Here is a 19,489-nt window from a genome sequence, read left to right as displayed (position 1 = left end):
GTTGGGTCTTACCTTATGCCCATTGTTTTTATTTCCTTTTTTCTATTTATATATTTTACATGTTAGGAATATCTAATTTCAGTCTGAAAGTTAAAGTTGGTCAGTTGTGTGTAACTCTTTGCGGCCCCATGGTTTATAGCACCCCAGACCCCTCTGTCCATGGAATTCTCCAGGCAAGAATACTGGAGTGAGTAGCCATTCCCTTCTCTAGGAGATATTCCTGATTCAGGGTGGGTCTCCTGCATTGCAGGCAGATTCTTTACCACATGAGCCACCGGGGAAGCCCAATTTCAGTCTAGCCCTTCCTTTAAAATTTATGACATCATTCAGAAGGCTTAAGTTCTGATACAGTCTAGTTTATCAATCTTTTTGTGAGAGTTTTGCTTTTCGTACCTATGTAGGAAATAGGTTGCTAAAAACAGGTCATAAAAATATCTCATACTTCATTTTTTCTTCTAAAATTTTTAAAGTTCTGTTTTGACATTGTTTCTCATTATCCTTCTTATTTATTTCTTAGTGTGGTGTGTAGCATGAATTAAATTAATTTTTCCAGGTGGAAAGTGATTTTTCACCATACTGAGTTAATGTATCTTTTCCTCGTGTTGTTTTTTTGCTCCCTTCCCATCTGTGTTAAGAGTCTGTTTGGGGTTCTCTAGCTACCCCAGTCTGTTTATTCTCCAGTGAATACCACATGATTGAATTACTACAATTTTATGATAAATTGTGACTTCTGGAGGGCAAGTCCCCTCTTCCTGTTCTTCTTTTATTTGGAGTTGATATGTGTATTTTTGACTATTTAGACTTCTGAATGGCTTTTAGAAATAATTTGTGTAAGTCCTCCAGACCAAATATACTTAGAATTTCTATTAGAATTCTGATGGCTCTTCAGATAAATTTGGGAAGCATTTGAGTCTTCCCATCTGTGTATGGTATATGTCTCCTATAATTCTGATATTCACTTGTGCCCATTAAAGTATTTTACAATTTTCACTGTACAGATCTCATTCATCCTTTTTTTCCCACTGTGTTTTTTGCACATTTATTCTCTTTTTAATTAGCATATACATTGCATTAGTTTAAGTAGTACAGCATAATAATTTGATATATGTGTATGTTGTGAAATAATTGCCACCAAAAATTTAGTTAACATTTGTCACCTCACACAGTTACACATTTCTTTCCCCTGTGCTGAGAACTTTTAAGATTTAATCTCTTAGCCACTTGCAAATATTCAATACAGTGTTATTAACTGTGGTCACCATGCTGTGCATTATATCTCCAGGACTGATTTACAGCTAGAAATTAGCACATCTGACCACTTTCACCCATTTTACCCACCCCTTCATGCTCTGCCACTGGCAACCACCAAGCTGTTCTGTTTCTATGGGTCCCATTTTTTTAGATTCCACATGGAAGTGAGATTATACAGTATTTGTCTTCCTCTGTCTTATTTCAGGTAGAATAATGCCTCCAGGTCCATCTGTGTTATTATAGATGGTAAGATATTCTTTTTATGGCTGAATACTATTCCATTGTAGATATATACCACATTTTCTTTATCCATTTATCCATTGGTAGACACTTGGATTTCTTCCATGTCAGCAATTGTAAATGATGCTGAAATGAACATGAAGGTCCAGAAATTCCTCCCCAAATTCAGCATATGCCTGGAATGGGAAAACAATAGGTATTAGTTATTAATGGTATCAAGCTGGCTCTCAGGAATTGCTTGTTTATTGCATATCTAACGTCCACCCACTTCGCTTCCGGCTTTAAACTCCATGTAGTTGATTGTGTGAGAATTGTGAGCGCTTGTGAATGAACACAGCCCTAGAGCCTAGACCCCAGAGTTCCAGGCTTTGTGGGATCAGCAATGACTCAGATCCTCTGTCTGCACAGAAAGAAACCACCTTTAACAGACGCGTACAATAGGCGCTATCAGTTACTGCAGTCCAAGGCGAATCCTAGGCTGAGCTCCGGAAGTAACGGAGCAGTGACTGCACCCCAGAAGCAGAAGGCCTCATGGCTGACCTGAGCAGACCTGGCCCCGTGTCTTGCTGCCTGTTACACTGTGTGTCCTGACTGTGTTATACACAGCCCTGTCCACCCCTGGTGACACAGCGACTTTCCCATGCTGTCAGGGTACTTCCAGCCTGATTGTCCCAGTCACCCAGGGGAATGCAAAATAGGAAGGAAACATGCTAAACAATCAATGAACAAAGTTGTTTTTTTTTTTTAAGTGAGAGGATGGGAAGTGGTAGGAGGGAAGTGCTGAAGCGGGGGGAGAATGCCTGCAGACGACAGAAAGACAGCAGCAGAGGAAGCTTTGGGGAAGAAAAACAAGAAAGGCTGCTGACGAAAAAATACTCCAGCAGAAGAAGGAAGAGGTGCTCCTTGCCAAGGAAAATGTGCTAATCTTATGCAGCTGAAACAGATATTTAAAGAAACATTGTAAGACTTTTGTCTTTAACTCCTTAATACTTAGGGCTTCCCAGGTGGCTCAGTGGTTAAAAAAAAAAATCCGCCTGCCAATGCAGCAGACACAGGAGACACTGGTTTGATCCTTGGGTTGGGAAGATCTCCTGGAGGAGGAAATGGCAACCCACTCCAGTATTCTCGCCTGAAGAATCCCATGGACAGAGGAGCCTAGCAGGCTACAGTCCATGGGGACACAGAGTCAGACACGACTGGGCCACTGACCTCGCAGGCCTTAATACTTAATCTTGAAAAAAATATGTGATCTAAGGCACTCCTAGAGGAATCAGGGGTCCTCTGTGATTTCCATTAAGAACAGCACTTCTTTAAGTGTGAACCTGTCTTCTTGTGCAACAACAGAAAACCAGGGTAACATATTTTACTGTCTATATCAAATTGCAAGGTCCTTAGAGGAGAGGAAGTATTTTTGTGAATACACATTTTTAAATAGTTAACAGTTATATGGGGCGCTTCCTGTGACCTAATTCTCTTGTATATTATTTCATCCTCTTAACAGCTTTATGAAGTGGGCATTTTTACTATCCCTATTTTACAGATGAGAAAATAAAGGTATACAGAGGTTTGAAATGTGGCCGACATCACAGAGCTGGTAAGACGTGAAGTTGAAATTCAGATCTGAGCAGATTGGTCACAGTTTCCTTTTATCCACTACCCCCAAAGGATCTCTCACTGGTTGTAATCCATCAGTAAAATATATTGAACCATGTACTGAAGGTAGCACTGATTTATCAGTTTGGCTTTTTAAGTTCTGTGACCTCAGGTATGCTGAGATATTCCATAAAGGATGTGTAAATACCTACTAAAACCAAAACCTTACCCTGTATTAGTACAATTCTAAGAGAGCTATAAACATGTGACCTACAGTCTCAGTCATGTCCTGGCTTCCAGGAGAAAGAGCCCTTACACAGCAGGGCAGCCTTCGAGAAGCTCAAGGACCATCCTGTCCCCATTAGATGTTCTTCCACTTGCACTTACATCATTCATTTCATGTGATATTTCAGTCAATGACAAGCTTTCACCCGACTTCCCCAAAACCAGTGGCTACATTTAATTCACTCAACCAAACCAGTCCATCCTAAAGGAAATCAATCCTGAATATTCGTTGGAAGGACTGATGTTGAAGCTGAAACTCCAATACTTTGGCCACCTGATGCAAAGAGCTGACTCATTTGAAAACACCCTGATGCTGGGAAAGATTGAGGGCAGGAGGAGAAGGAGATGACAGAGGATGAGATGGTTGGATGGCATCACTGACTCGATGAACATGGGTTAGGATGGATTCTGGGAGTTGGTGATGGACAGGGAGTCCTGGCGTGCTGCGGTTCATGCAATCACAAAGAGTCGGACACAAGTGAGAAACTGAACTGAACTGAAGTAGCACTACTTTTCAATTATCTTTGAATTTGATAAAAATAGATGGTAAGATAAAGATACCCTTTGGAAAATTGTTGCATGGTCTAAAGACTTCAGTCTTGTGGAGGCAGCTGTTGCGCCCATTTTATAAATGCAAACATCTGCGGGTCTTGGGGGACCCTTTCCGCTATGATTGGGTGCCTTCCACACTTGCTATGTACCCTCAAAGAGCAAAGCCTAATATGTGGAAACTCTAGTGGAGAAACCAAAATTCGATATTTTACATTCTCCAGATAAAAGTGGGTTTTGGTTCAAGAGTTCAATAAATGGAATTACAGCAATGTGACCTGAACATGAGGATCTTGCTTTTTTTGTATTTGTTTTACAAGTTCATGTTTTCTAAGCATCCAGGACCTTATTAATGAGTGACAAGATAAACTTTCATCCATATACTGTCCCCCAAGAATTTATAGTGATTCATCTTATGGTTTTAAAAAAAAAAAAACAAAAACATAGGCTTGTCATTGCGTTACGGGTTAGCAGTGTTATATCAGGTGTTTGGTGTTGTCATTATGATCAGCTGTCTATGTAGGCATTTAATCTCTTTCACACAGGAATCTGCGATAAGCAGCTACAAGATGAAAGGGAGAGAGCAGTTAAACTCTCTCCTACCTTCATCTACAAAGCCAGGTTGCTGCTTCCCCCCTTCCTGGGCCTCTGACCATTCTCCCCATGGCTGCTAGAACAGATGAAACAAATCAAAATGCCTTTGAGGAGTCTGGTGCTTCCTTCTGCTTAATTTAAACCCCAATCAAGCCTAATTATCAGAACCATATTACTTGCCGGCAATAATTCGCTTTGGGTGCAACTCAGAGCTGAGTTGAAAATTTTATTTTGCCTTCAGAAAATTGGTTTACCTTTAAATTTCACCCCCCAGATTTCCCCGCGGAAAATTGGTCCTCTTAATTTAGGTATCTTGTAATTTTTCTCATTAAAAAAAGTATGGCATGTGATATCATTAAATTTTTTTTTCTAAATTGAAGTGACTTAAGTGGGTTGACATATGTGCCGCAGCATAATTGTGCTGTGTTTTTGGAGCTCAAGTCAGTAATTACAGCCATAAACTTATTGTCACTGGTAGAATATGTTAACTGGTCTTCGACACAAAATTCATTAATTTGAATCAATATGTAATGTTCTGAAATGCTCTAAGAAAGGGTCGTTGACAGATATAATACCGTCTCAGACCCAAACATTTCTCTGTGAATGGCAGTAAATGTAAACATTCTCTAAATAGCAGGTCAGTAGTGTGATTCCCAAAACACACACATTATGAAGTCTGAAAGAAATCTGAACTATGACATGATGCCAGTAATTGAATTCACTTGTTTTTAAAACAGGATGTCCTGGATATTTTTGATCTTTACAACATAGAGCTAACTTTCAGAGAAGGTCTTGGAATTTCAAGCGTTCAGATGCATCATGCCTCCTGACAGATGGGGATGCTGGTCCAGGGAGGCTGAGTGACTGACCGGGAGGAGATCAGCCCCCAGCTTGTCTTTTCCCACTGCCCCTCAGAGAGTGCCAGAATGCCCTTCTCCTTGGAATCTTAGCGCATTAGATGCAGACTAGCTTTTCTACTTTCCTAATGTGGAATAACTTTAAAAGGCAAATGGAAATGTGCCAGGGTTGGGAAGTAAATTTGAATTCAAAGCAAGAGTTTCATCAGAAATCCAATCCCAGGGTTTTCTTTTGATTTGACACTGCAGACCTACCAAAATTACATTAATGTGAAACCTTGACAAAAGAAAAATCCCCGTCATTAGATACGTGGTGCTTCACAGATAATATCTAGTTCACCCTTTCAGCATTTCTGTGAATCGAAACCCAGAGAAGAAAGGTACCACGTGACTTCAGAGGGGCGTGTCCACCGTGCGCAGTGCTAATGCACAGCCCAGGTTCGGTGCAGCCAGGGCCAGTTTGAAGGTGGAACAACACATGCTGGGGAGTAAACTGGGACCTGGCAGAGGAGCGGAGGGGAAGCTGCCCCTTTTGTCTTTTCCTTGGCCGCCAATCAGTTTGCACCTCTCTCTCTCCCCGCCCCCCATCCCCTCCCCTTTTCCCCCTCCCCTGACTCTCTCCCATCCTTTCCCACCACTCTCTCCCTCTCCTTTCCCCCACTTCCTCTTCCTCTCTTGTCCCCTCTCTTCATCTCCATCCTCCCTCCTCCTTGCTCCCTTCCTCTCTACCTCTATCCCCCTACTTAGGGGGACACCTGCCTCTCCCTTCTGTCTTTGGGGTGTCTGGTTGGGTTTGGCCCAGTGGAGGAGCAGTGATTGGAGGAAAGGAGGCAGAAATAGAAAAAGTGATGGAAGTCACTGTTCTCTGGAGGGATGCTCTTCTTAAGATGACCTTCCAAACCTAGCTCTCCTTTTCAGGTCTTGGAAGCAGATCTCTCCCTTTTGTCTTCTGACCTAGGGGAGGTGAAGGAACCCTCCCACTAAGTAATTCCTGTATCCGATTTTCTCAGATCACCTCCTAAGGGTGCCCTCTATTTCCTGCAGAAACTGACTGAAACACGGGGTATGGGTGAGCTGATGCTTCATTTAAATACATGTGCTTCATTTATCATTTTGATAATTATTTAAAATTATTTATCCAGCATCTACCAAGGGGCAGAACTATTAAGACAAAGTTCCTGGCATCACAGAGCTTACAGAAAAAAAGACAAACACATACAAGTTACCATCAATCAGTAATAACTGTTATGAAGTAAAGGAGGACAGGGGAAAGGGAGTTGTCGGCTTAAAAAAATACACAATGTGAGAGCTGCGAGTTAAGTTTTATTTGAGGCAGAATGAGGACTGCAACCTGGGAGTCGGCACCTCAGGTAGCTCTGAGAACCTGCTCCAAAGAGGCGGGGTGGGAGATCAGCATATAAGTGATTTTGGTGAAGGGGGAATACATGCAATCAAGCACATATTTTTTTCAGGTTTCTGCTAGTCACAAACGGCAGTCATCACCATGAAGGATTTTGTGCTTTTCCAGATATAAGGAGATACAAGAAACGGGCTCATAATTGGCTCCTTAAAGTATCTAACTGGCTGAAGACCTGTCCTGACAGTTTTTCCCTGAGCACCTGCTTGCATGCTTAGTTGCTCAGTCCTGTCTGACTCTTTACAACCCCATGGACTGTAGCCCACCAGGCTCCTTTGTCCGTGGGGAATCTTCAGGTAAGAATACTGGAGTGGGTTGCCATGCCCTCCTCCAGAGGATCTTCTTCCCAACCCAGGGGTCGAACCCAGGTCTCCTTCATTGCAGGTGGATTCTTTACCACCCGAGTCACCAAGGAAGCCCTCCCTGAGCACAGAGTACCTCCTTTCTGATCTCCACTCTGAGCTCCTCTCCTGGGGTGTTGAAAATCAGCAGCTGTAGCAGCACATGATTTAATCCCTTGTAGAGGTAGATGGCAAGTGCCAAGGTGTAGTTGACAAAGTGGTGGGTCCCCTTAGAAGAGGGGATAGGAAAAGTTTCCAGAATGGAGTGAATAGGCTGTAATTTGCAAAAAAAATTTTTTTTTAAAAAAAAGGAGCTTTTTTTCAGTAAGGGGCATCTCTAGGACCCTGAGCTGGGAAGGTGCTTAGAGGGCTCTAGGAATAGCACAAAGACCAGTGTGACTGGAGTGAGTGAGGGGGAGCCCCTGGAACTCAGAAAACATGCAGGGTGGGTTGCCTGATGCCTTATAGGATCCAGAAGGACTTGGGGTGACTGGAAAGGAAAGGTATGGAGAATCTGGAGAATAGTGATGTTATTTATATATTTTATTAGGGTGACTTTGTCTGCTATTGGGAGGACAGACTCTTCGGAGGCCCAAAGTAGCAGAACACAGATAGGAGCCTATTGCTGGCATCTGGATGAGCTGGATGAGCTGGATGGTATTATCGGGTACAATTGCATCTCCCTCCAGATATGTTGAAGTCATACTCCTTCTTCTTGAGAATTTGTCCTTATTTGGACATAGGGCCTTTACAGTCAGTGATCAAGTTAGTAAGAATTTTTTGCGTGATCTCTAATCTAGTATAACTAATGTCCTTACAGTTAAGGAGATCTTTGGATGTAGCGACAGATGCGCAGAAAGCAAAGGTTAAGAGACATGGGACAAAGATGGCCATCTAGAGGCCAAGGAGAGAGGCTGGAACAGTCTCCCCTCACCGCCCTCAGGAGAAGCCAGCCTTGCTGACACCTTGATTTTAGATTTCTAGCCTCTAGAACTGTGAGATGGTAGAATCCTGTTGTTTAAGCCACCCCATTTGTGGAATTTTGTCACAGCAGCCCTAGGAACCAAATACAGAGAAATGACTTGGAAGAGATTGATAATGGTCAGAAGGGTGGAATGTGAGATGCACTCTGAAGTTAACACCAGGAGGATTGGCTGGATTGAAGAGGAGTTGTGGGGTTGGTGTTGGGCCCGTGGGAACTGAGTTTAAGGGTGGGATGGCCAGTGACCCCTAGTTCATTGGGTGAGTGGTGGTGCCCTTTCCTGGAGATTAGGAACACTGAGGATGACGGAAGTCCAGAATTGGGTCAGGGACTTGTGAGTTTGCAGTCCCTGTCTGACATCCCAGAGTGTGCAGTTATAGAGTGGGGGAGATGTCATAGCAGAGTCATGAATGGTGACCACTCCCGCCCCCCACAAACACTGCAGTGCCTGGCCTGTTCACGCCCGTGAGCTGCGACTCCCGGTGCCATGGACTCCGCGGGTGCCCAGAGATGATTCTGTCAGCACACAGATGCTTTGTATGATGTTTAATATATTTTTCTTAATGTTTGTATGCCCAGTCATGTCCAACTCTTTGTGACCCCATGAACTGTAGCCCGCCAGGCTCCTCTGTCCATGGGATTTCCCAGGCAAGAATACTGGAGTGAGGTGCCTTTTCCTCCTCCAGGAGATCTTCCTGAACCAGGGATTAAACCCACGTTTCCTGTGTCTCCTGCATTGCCAGGTGGATTCTTTACCACTGCATCACCCAGGAAGTCCTTATTTTCTTAATATATGCTAGAAAAAAAATGTAACTAGCACAACCAAGCCATGATTTCAAGATGTTATTACTTAGGCCATCATTAAAATTTGAATATGTAAGTTTTTAATAACCAGAGTCATCTTTTTAAAGAAAATAATTAAGAAATGAGTAGTATTATATATGTAGCAGATGTAATAGTATACACTGTATCTGGGTATGGGGGAAAAGATAAACGACTAAAGTTTGGGACCCAGTCTAAAGCATTTGTAAGGAGCTCCTGTCATGATTCCTATCTCATGACAGTTTTTGTTTGTTTTTTGGCCACATACCATGCAGGGATCTTAGTTCCTAGACCAGGGATCAAACCTGAGCCCCTGCAGTGGAAGAGCAGGGTCTTAACTGCTTTGTTCTGTTTTGTTTTTTATTTTGTTTTGACTGCAGGTCAAATCAATAGACTTAGTAGTAGAGACCAGCATTTGTTTAAAAAAGAGTTAAACTAGATCAGAAAGTAGAGCATACTGCTGGTGGTATTTGGAGGCATAATTTCATGATGCAAAATATCTTTCTCAATGAACATCGCAGTGAGAAGTTAGAAAGTCTCTGGGTTTGCTTTCATAGTTGCAAGTATCACTTCCCCTGTCCTGTCTTGCTGACTCTCCTCTTGAGCCAACTTGGAAAACTTGGGTTTGTAAGGAGACAAGAAAAAATGATGTACTTTCATCTTTACAAGGTCATGAATAGTTTTCATAACTATTTCATAACTCCTATTTCATAGGAGGTTTTCATAAATTACTGTGAGATTAGTTCCATGGGTTTTAGAAGCCTATGATATCATTATTGAAAATGTATTATATAGCCCATTTCTTCCATGTTCATTTGGGTTTCTGATCCCTCTTTTGATACACCTGGTAATTGCTAGAGCTCCTCAGCTTGTGAATTCTTCCAATCGATTTATTTGCATAGTGTTTTTTGACTTCGTGGTCCTAGATTGCTTTATTGATGTGCCTTTACCAGGACCTGTTTGCAATAGCTTTGTTGTACACACTTAAGTAAAATGTTGAGTAAGCACTTTGATTGGAAGTGAAATATATTTATTCAAACGAAAGGATGTCTTAGGGTTGTGTGAAAATGCGTATTCTTATACAAGAGTGCATGTGATTCTTTTCAGGATTAAAACTCCTTTGAATGGGTTTTTAAGAAGTCCTCTAGGAGCCCTTGCAGCAATTGTGTGATATTTCTTTTTTTTTTCCTTATGATAAAATATCTAGGCTGGAGATGTCTAATGATATATTTCTTTAAAAAATAATGCCAAAATTGTACATAGTTTTAAATTTTCCCTGTGGCTCTAATTTTGAGATAGAGTAGCTTATACCTGATTTAAAGACTTAGGCATTTAAATAATCTGATGTCAGCCACTGAATTCATTGGGCACCCATTAATTCACACCTGATATACTGTTTTCCTCAGGGCATTCTTGTAAATTTGTTTATGTGATGCAAATTAGGCTAAAGTACTACCCTATCAGATCTGTAATGTTTAGGGAACAATAATTTCTCTAAAAGTACGGTTTGCAGTGCTCAGGGATGTTTATATTTCTAAAATGACTTAACAGGAGAAGCCTTGATAAAAGCATTTAGCGTGGAGCTGATAGATGTCTCATTAAGTTTCCAGATTATGCACATGTCAACCCTTCTTTAGTCATCTTTCAGTAGTTTATTTACATAACTGAGGGCTGCTACTTTTATTAGTGATGGTTATCACAGCAAAATGATTTGGTAAGTTGACCTATGTGATAGAAGATGCTTCTGTTTCTAGAACCCTCCTCCTTGGCCCGCTACCCTGGCAGTAAAGAGCCCCTTTTTACATATGTAAATAAGTCATTCAGTTGAGAGTCCCTTTGGATCCAAGGTCCAATCTGTTATTTTGCTGATGTTGATGACATTAGCAGAAATGGCAACCCACTCCAGTATTCTTGCCTGGAGAATCCTATTGACGGAAGAGCCTGGTAGCCTGCAGTCCACGGGGTCGCAGAGTCAGACACCACTGAGCGACTTCACTTCACTAAAGGGTACCAAGAGACTGAAGTCTCAGCCTGGACTGACCGATACCAGAGACCAAAGGCTCTCTTTTAAGAGGAGAGGTGGATTCTTGGGACTAAGAATTTAGGAAAAGAAAATAAAGGAATAAATTTTGTCTTGAATGTTGGCCTGAGTGATAGAATTTAATGTTTCTCTTGAACGTGGCCAGCTATAAAAATGAATATGCTGTATAAGGATGTTGGTTTCATGACATCCTATTTTTGAGAGCCCTGTTTCCTATTTAAAGAATGTAAAATATTTCATAATTGAACTCATGAAGTTGACTTTGCTCAGATATGTGTTGTTTGTACCTTTTTTTTTTTCATTTATTTTTATTAGTTGGAGGCTAATTACTTTACAATATTGTAGTGGTTTTTGCCATACATTGACATGAACGTACCTGTCTTGAATGTGGGAATCTGGCTTAAAATAAGAAAGGAAAACTTTTAAATTAAGGTCTCCCTAAGGTGAAGAAAGCAGCATGTTCAGTCTGTAATGAATTGAGTTCTTCTCAAAGGTTCCTATCTAGGGCATAGCTATGGTCACCTTTCTACAAGGCCCTAGTAACTCAATACATGAGCCACTGACCATGACCAACTTTTTTGTCAACAATAGAATACAGTGTGACTGTTTTTGAAAATTAAGATTAGGTTAAAACATGAGTCATATGGAGAAAAACTCACTGTGAGCTGTTCAGAATTCCCTTATTTATATTCCATATGCAATTCATTAAAATGACATTAATACTCCAGGCTGTTCTTTGGTTTCTATTAAGATGTATTACTGAAAAAGAGAAAAAGATGTATTACTGGAATCTGTGTAAATATATTGATTATCTCATAGGCCTATTTGTTCACCACAAGCAGACTATTGTAACAGAGTCAGTGTACCTGACAATAAATGAGACAAAATGGAGACCAGGTTTTAAAAACCCACTGGCCCCCTCCATCCCCCTTAAAGGATGTGCTTGTGCTCTTTAAACCAGCCTTTCACTAACTGGGAGTTTAAGATTGAGGTTCTCAGTTTAATATCAACATCTGCCCCCTGCTGAGTTCATGGTGCAATTAGCTAATTAAAAAAAAAAAAAAATAAGATTTTTCACCTTGAAGTCAGAAGAAGAGCAATAAACCACAGGCTTAGGATTTAGTTAATTTGCACATTGACTGTAATTGTGTATTTAACTCCAAGATTATTAACTTTTTTTTTCCTGATGAGTGGGAGCCTGGCACTGCACACTGGAACTCTTGAATCAGTTATAATCATTCCATAGGGAGCTTGATAAGGGCAGATAATTCTATAGATATATTAATGAGGATAATTATTTATTTACATCTGGTAACTTTTTTAAGGAGAAAAAACCTTAAAATCACTTTCTGATAAACCATTAAATTTAAAGGAGACTTCAGGTTAAATAAATAATCTGTGATTTAAAAAAAAAACTATTTCTCGTGTAAAAATATATTGATTCTATTGAATAGAAAGTCATACTCAATTTTTGTTTGTTTGTTTTTCCAAATATTCAGTGACTTAATGAGAACAATTTCTGCTGTCAAAGCTTTCAGTATCTTTTCTAGGTCAACTAAGATTTAAAAATATTGCCTTGCATTTTTTTTTCCGGAAGAGGGTAGGGAAAGAATGCATGTTGGCAGGACAGTTAGTAGGAAAAACATACTCCTGACTTGCAATCTGCTACTTATGACATTTCCTTTTTGAAAGGTAAGTGTTACGCTTTGGATGCTGAAGCAGTGATGGTTGGCAATTCAAGTGGGTGTGATTGATCCATGTCTTTAAAGTAATAGCACTGTTATTCTTAGAAGAAAAAAAGAAAAGAACTCTCAAGTATGGTAATACAGACCCTGCGTTTTTACTAATGGAGAAAGTCTTTTCGCTCTCTTTTGTGAGCAGATGCTAACACTCATCTGACAGATATTTCACTCCCTGTCTAGATGCTCGCTTGGGCCAAGGGCTTTACTTCCAGGGGTTTACTGAGCCCATCTCTCTGTTGCTTTCATCTCCCTGTCCCTGAAGTCACTGCCCACAGTGGATTGTGCTTGCTTCTTAAATTCTTGTTTACTGTTGCCCAACTTTGAAAAAAGGAGAAGTGAAACTCTATTCCATTCATGGGGGCCCCTATTCCAAACTTTTCCTTTAAAATACAGTTGCTTGGGTTTCCTTTGGTGTGTGTGTTTGACATGGAATGAACAGTGGGAGGTGTTAAGTCTTTCTCTGTGGTCCATTTGTCATGTGTGTGTGTGTATGTGTGTGTGTGTTTACAAGGGTTGATCTAAGGAAGAGACCGCCCTTCTACACAGGTTAGGTTATAAACTTAATTCTCAATCTCTGAGCCAATAAAACTTAATTGCAGGGATAGAGCTTGTGGAGGCTGCCAGATACCAGGAATTCTGCCAGGATGATGAAGAGAGGAGCTTCTAAGCCAAGAGAGTTTTCATGATTTGGGGAAAGATTGTAATTTCTGTATCTTTTTGGTGTGAACCACATGAGTGGCAGGTTTAAGAATGTATTCTGCTACTCTAGGAAGAATGACTTCATGTTCAACAAAATCATGCTTCAGTTTTCCTTAATATCCTTGATACAGTTAGAGACAATATCAGGTAACAGGAAAATGCAGACTCGATGGGAAATGTGATACTGGCCTGTGTTCGTGACTATCACACACATAACATATGCAAGGCCATTTTTAATAAAATGACTTGCTCATGGCATGCACCTATCTGTGTGTGTGTGTGGGGTGGGGGGGGGAGTCGTGTTGTGTGTTTTTATTGCTGGATTTTAGCTGAAACAGACAAGTACAGTGCTGTTAAACGCTGTCCCTCTCCCTTTTCTGACCATTTCCCCATCATCTCACGCCCCGCCTTCTCCTCTCCCACCTCGTTCATCCCCATCTTCCATTCCCTGTCAGGAAGGGCAGCCTCCGAAGAGTCATTTCAACTCAGCCCGACATCGCCAGAGACTAGTGGACCCCGCTGCTTCAAAAGTGAGTGTGCCCTGGCGCATGGCGCGTGGCGGTGTGGTCCCTGTGAGGAGAAGGGGGCTGTGGGCCTTTATGCTGGTGCCTTTGATGGCCTTAGAGGAGGCAAGGTCTTCTCTACTGATTGGGGACCGTCCACATCAGAGGAGCGGTGGTGTGGAGCCGCCAGACCTGGAAACCAGCAAAACCCTGATGAGCGGCCCCCGCTGGTTTCTGTGATTGTAAATACTCCCCCCACGGCCAGTTTCAAGCAGCGTGTGACAAAGGTGGCCTCAGGGCTGGGCAGAGGTGCCCATAGAGCTCTGTTATATCCAGACACAATTGACACACTTCCACGTTAAAATATAGCAAAATAATTAGGAAGTGAACTGTTTTGGGTATCTCTTATCTTTATTTTCAATATAATGTATTTCATTGGAAGGTTTAGATAGTTTTAATCAACAGTAATGACTGTTTTTAACAACCAGCTTGTAAAATTACTGAAAATTTTACCGAGTTGGTGTATGTGGACTCTAGTAGAGCAGTTCCACATGTGATATATTTGTTGAGAATAGTCTCAAGCCACTTTCATCATGTTCAGCTCTTATGGTCTACAGGAAAGTGGCTGAGGTTTTGAGCAAGGATTTGCTCTTCCTACACAGCTTGAGTAAGTTGCAAGTCTGTTCTGCTGCACACAGACTTTTATTAAAGAGACATTTGCTGGCAAACAGGCACAGAATATTTCTGCAGCCTGTCCTGTAAACTCAGTGGAGGGCTCTGCGCTCAAGCCTTTTAGGTGCTCCAGCCAGATCTCCTTGGAAGGTTCCACTTAGGGTGGAGGACCTGACAACACTCTGGAGACAGGATGCTCTTGTTTCTATGGTGGGCATCATTCACTGGAGCCCATCTGCCCCAGCTGCTGAACATAAGGCCATGGCACAGCGGGGTGTCAGACCTCAGGGTCCGATTTACAGACCTTTGTAGATTCTTAGGCTCTGTTCATGCAAGGGTAGAAAATATCTGTACACTGACTTTGCCAGTTCCCTTACCTTAAATACCACTAGTGTCAACAATGAAAGCCTGTTTCTAACATCCATTTTATTGACCAGGAGACCACTGATTTTGATTTCAGCAATGAAAACCCATTTCAGTATGAGCACACGCGCACACTGGTGTGACTGCGACACAGATACCTCTGATGTAATGCTAGTTGACCCCCCTGGGGAGCCAGTGATTAGGATATAATTTTTAATCAATATATAATATTACATTGCCTATGTGGAAGTATTTGGAAGTGGCCCCCAAATGTCATAGCACTTTGTGACATTTAGTTAGTACCTGGGGTGTCTCCTCCACCCTCCCAAGTTCTAAACAACTCAGTTTGACTCAGGATCCTTATGATGAAGTCATGAAAGTTTGTAAGGGGAAAAAATAAACTAGCTCTGAATAAGTTGGATGGTTCCATCATGTAAGAGGTGAATCTTGCTAAGGTGAATTGCCTAGCTCAGATTGCTCAGGTGAATCTTACCTAGCTCAGAGACCATGTCCTTCTCAGACCCAGCCTAAGAGATTTCATCAATGAGGCAGTAAAACATCCTGTGGTTAAGCATATCCCCTGTTATACCCAGCATGTTCTTCTTGGTCAGTGGTGTGTTAAGGACTCAACTTGGCACATGCTTTTGCTCCTCCTCTTTCTTTTTTTCTATGTTTGTTTCATTCTGCCTTGGCATTTTCAGAAATACTACTGTGCCTCACCATGCAAAGTGTTGTCTATTATACTATAAATTAGACAGGTTTCTTCTATTGAGTCTTTGTTGTTCCGTTTTGTCTTGAGTGAAAATCGTGGCTTCTTTTTCTAGACACGCTCTAAGAAGAGCTCATTAAACTGCTAAAAAGATGGTGTCTGGTGCCTTAACATGCTGTGTGAATAGGTTCAGCCAATATTCACAAATAGGCTTTAAAGGTCAAATCCTTTCTTCCCCCAAATACTGCAGTACTAGAAATTTAAGAAAGGCCTAAAATTTTTTTCTAACCTTAGGAACTGATGAGGGGAAACACATTTGCCGTGTGGATTGGTTACTTGGGTAATGAATATAAAGTGGAAATGTGCATTAGTGTGGCCAGTGACCTTTCGTTATAAGCACATTGGTGCTTAGACTCTACACCGCATTACCTTCAGCTCAGTAACCTGAGTTGCTATAAAGAACCCTGGCAGATTCTGGGGTCAGTAATAACTTACAGTAAACCAGCTACTAAAGTTTCTGAGAATGTGGATTCTGTTGAGTCAGCATCGCAATCTGGGGAGAAGTGTGATCAAGCAGAGACACTTGGCTTCCCATTAGCAGTATGGAGTGGTGAGGAAGGAGATCCTTGACTGCGATGTGCATTAGGCTTTGTCATAAATCAGCTCCGTGACTGTGGGCCGCCACATAACATCGAGCCCCCGTGGCTCAAGGTTCTCTCCTCTATGAAGTGCGTGTGCGTGCTAAGTCGCTTTAGTCGTGTCTGACTCTTTGCACCCCTATGGACTGTAGCCTGCCAGGCTTCTCGGTCCATGGGATTCTCCAGGCAGGAATACTAGAGTGGGTTGCCATTTCCTTTACCAGGGGATCTTCCCAACCCAAGGATCGAGCCTGCATCTTTTATATCTCCTGCACTGGCAGGCAGGTTCTTAACCACTAGCGCCACTTGGGAAGCCCATAAAGTGAAAGTCACTCAGTCTTGTCTGACTCTTTGTGACGCCATAGACTGTATAGTCCATGGAATTCTCCATGACAGAATACTGGAGTGGGTAGCCTCTCCCTTCCCCAGGGGATCTTTTCAACCCAGGTCTTCCACATTGCAGGCGGATTCTTTACCAGATGAGCCACAAGGGAAGCCCTCTATTAAATGAGAGTTTATTAAATACTCTCTTAACCAAATTATGGAATTATGTTTCTTTTTCGTCAAGGCTTTTTATAGCTAGATACTTTGCCATTTAATCTGAGATTTTTGAATGACGTTTCTCAGTCCTAAAATTCCTCTAGAAACAGCGTCTTTCCTTATGAATTCCAAAGCATTATTTGTGGGCAGTCTTGTATCAGTGTCTTCAATGTATGCTAGTTTTTTAAACAGAATTGCTTTAAAGTTGTGGGGGAAAATATGGACCAGAAACAAGAGGCTCATTTTCTACTCAGGGAGTTGGCTTTTTTTTTTTAAGCCTGAATTTTTAAATCTTAGTCTTCGAAAGCTTTTGAAAGTGGTTTGAGTATAGGAAAACAAGCTCTTGAATCTGTTTTATTTGAATAAGAGTTAGAGTGAAGGAGAAATCAAAGGTAAGTAATGTAGCTCTGATTGGCTAAACTTGTCCACTGGGAATTTCTAAAATATATTTCATTTGGAGAATATGCTCACCTGTCTATCCCCCAGTATGAACCCTTCACACAGTAAATGAACAAAGAAGAAAACAGGCAGCAGGAATAATAGTTCAAAGACCACCGAACAGTTATTTGTGGAGCTGGTAAAGAATTCTGTTAAATAAAAATCAGTTTGATATGGGAACATCAGGGACATGATCTGGGGAGGCAGGAGGTGGACAGAAAAGAACACAAGAGTGTACAGAGGATTAGTTTTCAAATCTCCTGGCATTTGAGCACAAAAGGATGATGAAGATTTATTCTAGATGAGCTGTCATTTTTCATTGAAAGCTTTGCTGGTCCAGAATAAATAGGTTCATAGAGATCGTATTGAAAGTTTGAGTGTGTAACAATAAGTAGTGCTGGGCATAGCATCTAATAAATTTCAAAACCATAAAGTGTTGTAATATTCTATCCTCTTAAAAAAAAAAAAGCCTCCCTAAATGGACAGATATTCCAGCTAACCAAAACCCTGCGTATGATTCTAAGATACATCATTTCAGTATGCCATAGGGCTTGAAAATCCTTTATACTAATTCTCAGCGAGTTCTCTGCCTTTTTCTAATGAGAATAAGGTTTATAAAACCTGGGCTCTCCTGCTGGGAAAATCAGCCCTGAGCTATATCTCAGGGCAGACTGTCTTCTTTTCTCACTAATATAAACCTTTTAGGATTGATCCTTTTTTTCATTTTATCTCTCTGGAGAGTAAATGTCTCTGGGACCTTAGAAACCCATTGTTTGGAGGAGGCAAAAGGCTGCATTGACCAGGGTTCATAGTTGCAAACATGATGTAGAATAAAACCATGGAAATCAATGTGTTTCTTTCTTTAATAACAAAAGAAATAGGTTGATTTTTTTTTAAGCACTAAGGGGATAGGTTTTAAAATATTGAATATCTACATTTTAGAGCCTTATTATGGATCGAATTTTTGGATGGTAATTAACACCTTCCTAGTCCCAAGAGTTTCAAGTGTTAAAGGATTATATCTGCTTTTTTGGAGGATGTGATACTTGTTACTATATTTAAGGAGATATTAATAGAAAGATGGGGAAGGGGCTGGGAAGATTGGTTGCCATAATTATTCTGGGAATATTTTAGTTATATAAAATGCTGTTACAATGTAAACTTTTTATTGGTTTTTACAAAAGATTTTAGGGGTAGTACATTGCTGATAGAAAATTTTGAGGCAGTTTATAGTTTTTGTTTGTACATCAGATGTCTATGAATTGCTTTTGGTCCTGGCTAAAATGGGTGTTGATCTCATATCTGAAACTTAATAGCTGTGACATTGGGGTGGTTACTTAATTACCCTAAGAAAGCCTCAGTTTCTTTATCTGAGAACAAAATAATATCCATCTCATGGGATTGTTTTGAGGATTAAATGGGAGAATGTATAAAAAGTTTTTACTGCACAGGTAGGGACTTAAGTGAAAGTCACTCTGTCGTGTCCAACTCTTTGCGACCCCTTGAACTATACAGTCCATGGAATTCTCCAGGCCAGAATACTAGAGTGGGTAGCCTTTCCCTTCTCCAGGGAATCTTCACAACCCAGGGATTGAACCCAGGTCTCCTGCATTGCAGGCGGATTCTTTACCAACTGAGCTATCAGGGAAGCTCCAAGGCACTTAATGAGAACCAAAAAATTGTAGCTATCCTTTAAATTATGATTATTCTTATTATGGATATCAGGTAATCATTATCTAACTTCTCTAAGATTTTTTTTCCCTCATGTAAAATAAGGGGTTGAGGAAGAATGTCTGCATTGTTAAGAGTATGTACAGTTCTCCTTATGTTTGAATGTCTGGTGTGTACTCAGCTATGTGGTAGGCATAGAGGACTATAGCTTGTAGTATTTAGCTCTTACCTTTAAGAATATAATGTAATTGGCAAAGAAATAATGCAGAGACCATAATCAATTGTTTGGTCAACATACCCGAGCTGCATTAATTTCAAACCAAAGGCCCTCTGTGGCCACAGTCAGAAAAGTCTTCCTGAAGCTTGTAGGTTTTCATCTGGGTCCTGAAAGAAGCAAAGGACTTTTTAAACCTTATGAGTGGGCATGAACATTACGAGAATGCATGAGGTGATGTGTTGGGCCAGACTTGAATGGAGTGAACGAGGTGACACGTTCCTGAATGGCTGTTCCTGGGGGGATGCAGGCGGGCTTTGCCTCCGGC

General features: G+C 41.1%; 1 protein-coding gene across 1 annotated transcript in view; it reads left to right on the top strand.

Moving 5' to 3' along the window:
- Positions 1 to 19,489, top strand: part of LOC133046716 (microtubule-associated serine/threonine-protein kinase 4-like) — a 366,008-nt gene that overhangs the window by 26,363 nt on the left and 320,156 nt on the right. The window lies entirely within an intron of this gene.

Source organism: Dama dama, chromosome 25 (assembly GCF_033118175.1).
Source record: "Dama dama isolate Ldn47 chromosome 25, ASM3311817v1, whole genome shotgun sequence".
Lineage (NCBI taxonomy): Eukaryota > Metazoa > Chordata > Mammalia > Artiodactyla > Cervidae > Dama > Dama dama.
Note: the sequence above shows the minus strand (reverse complement) of the source record. Positions and strands in the feature narration are given on the sequence as shown.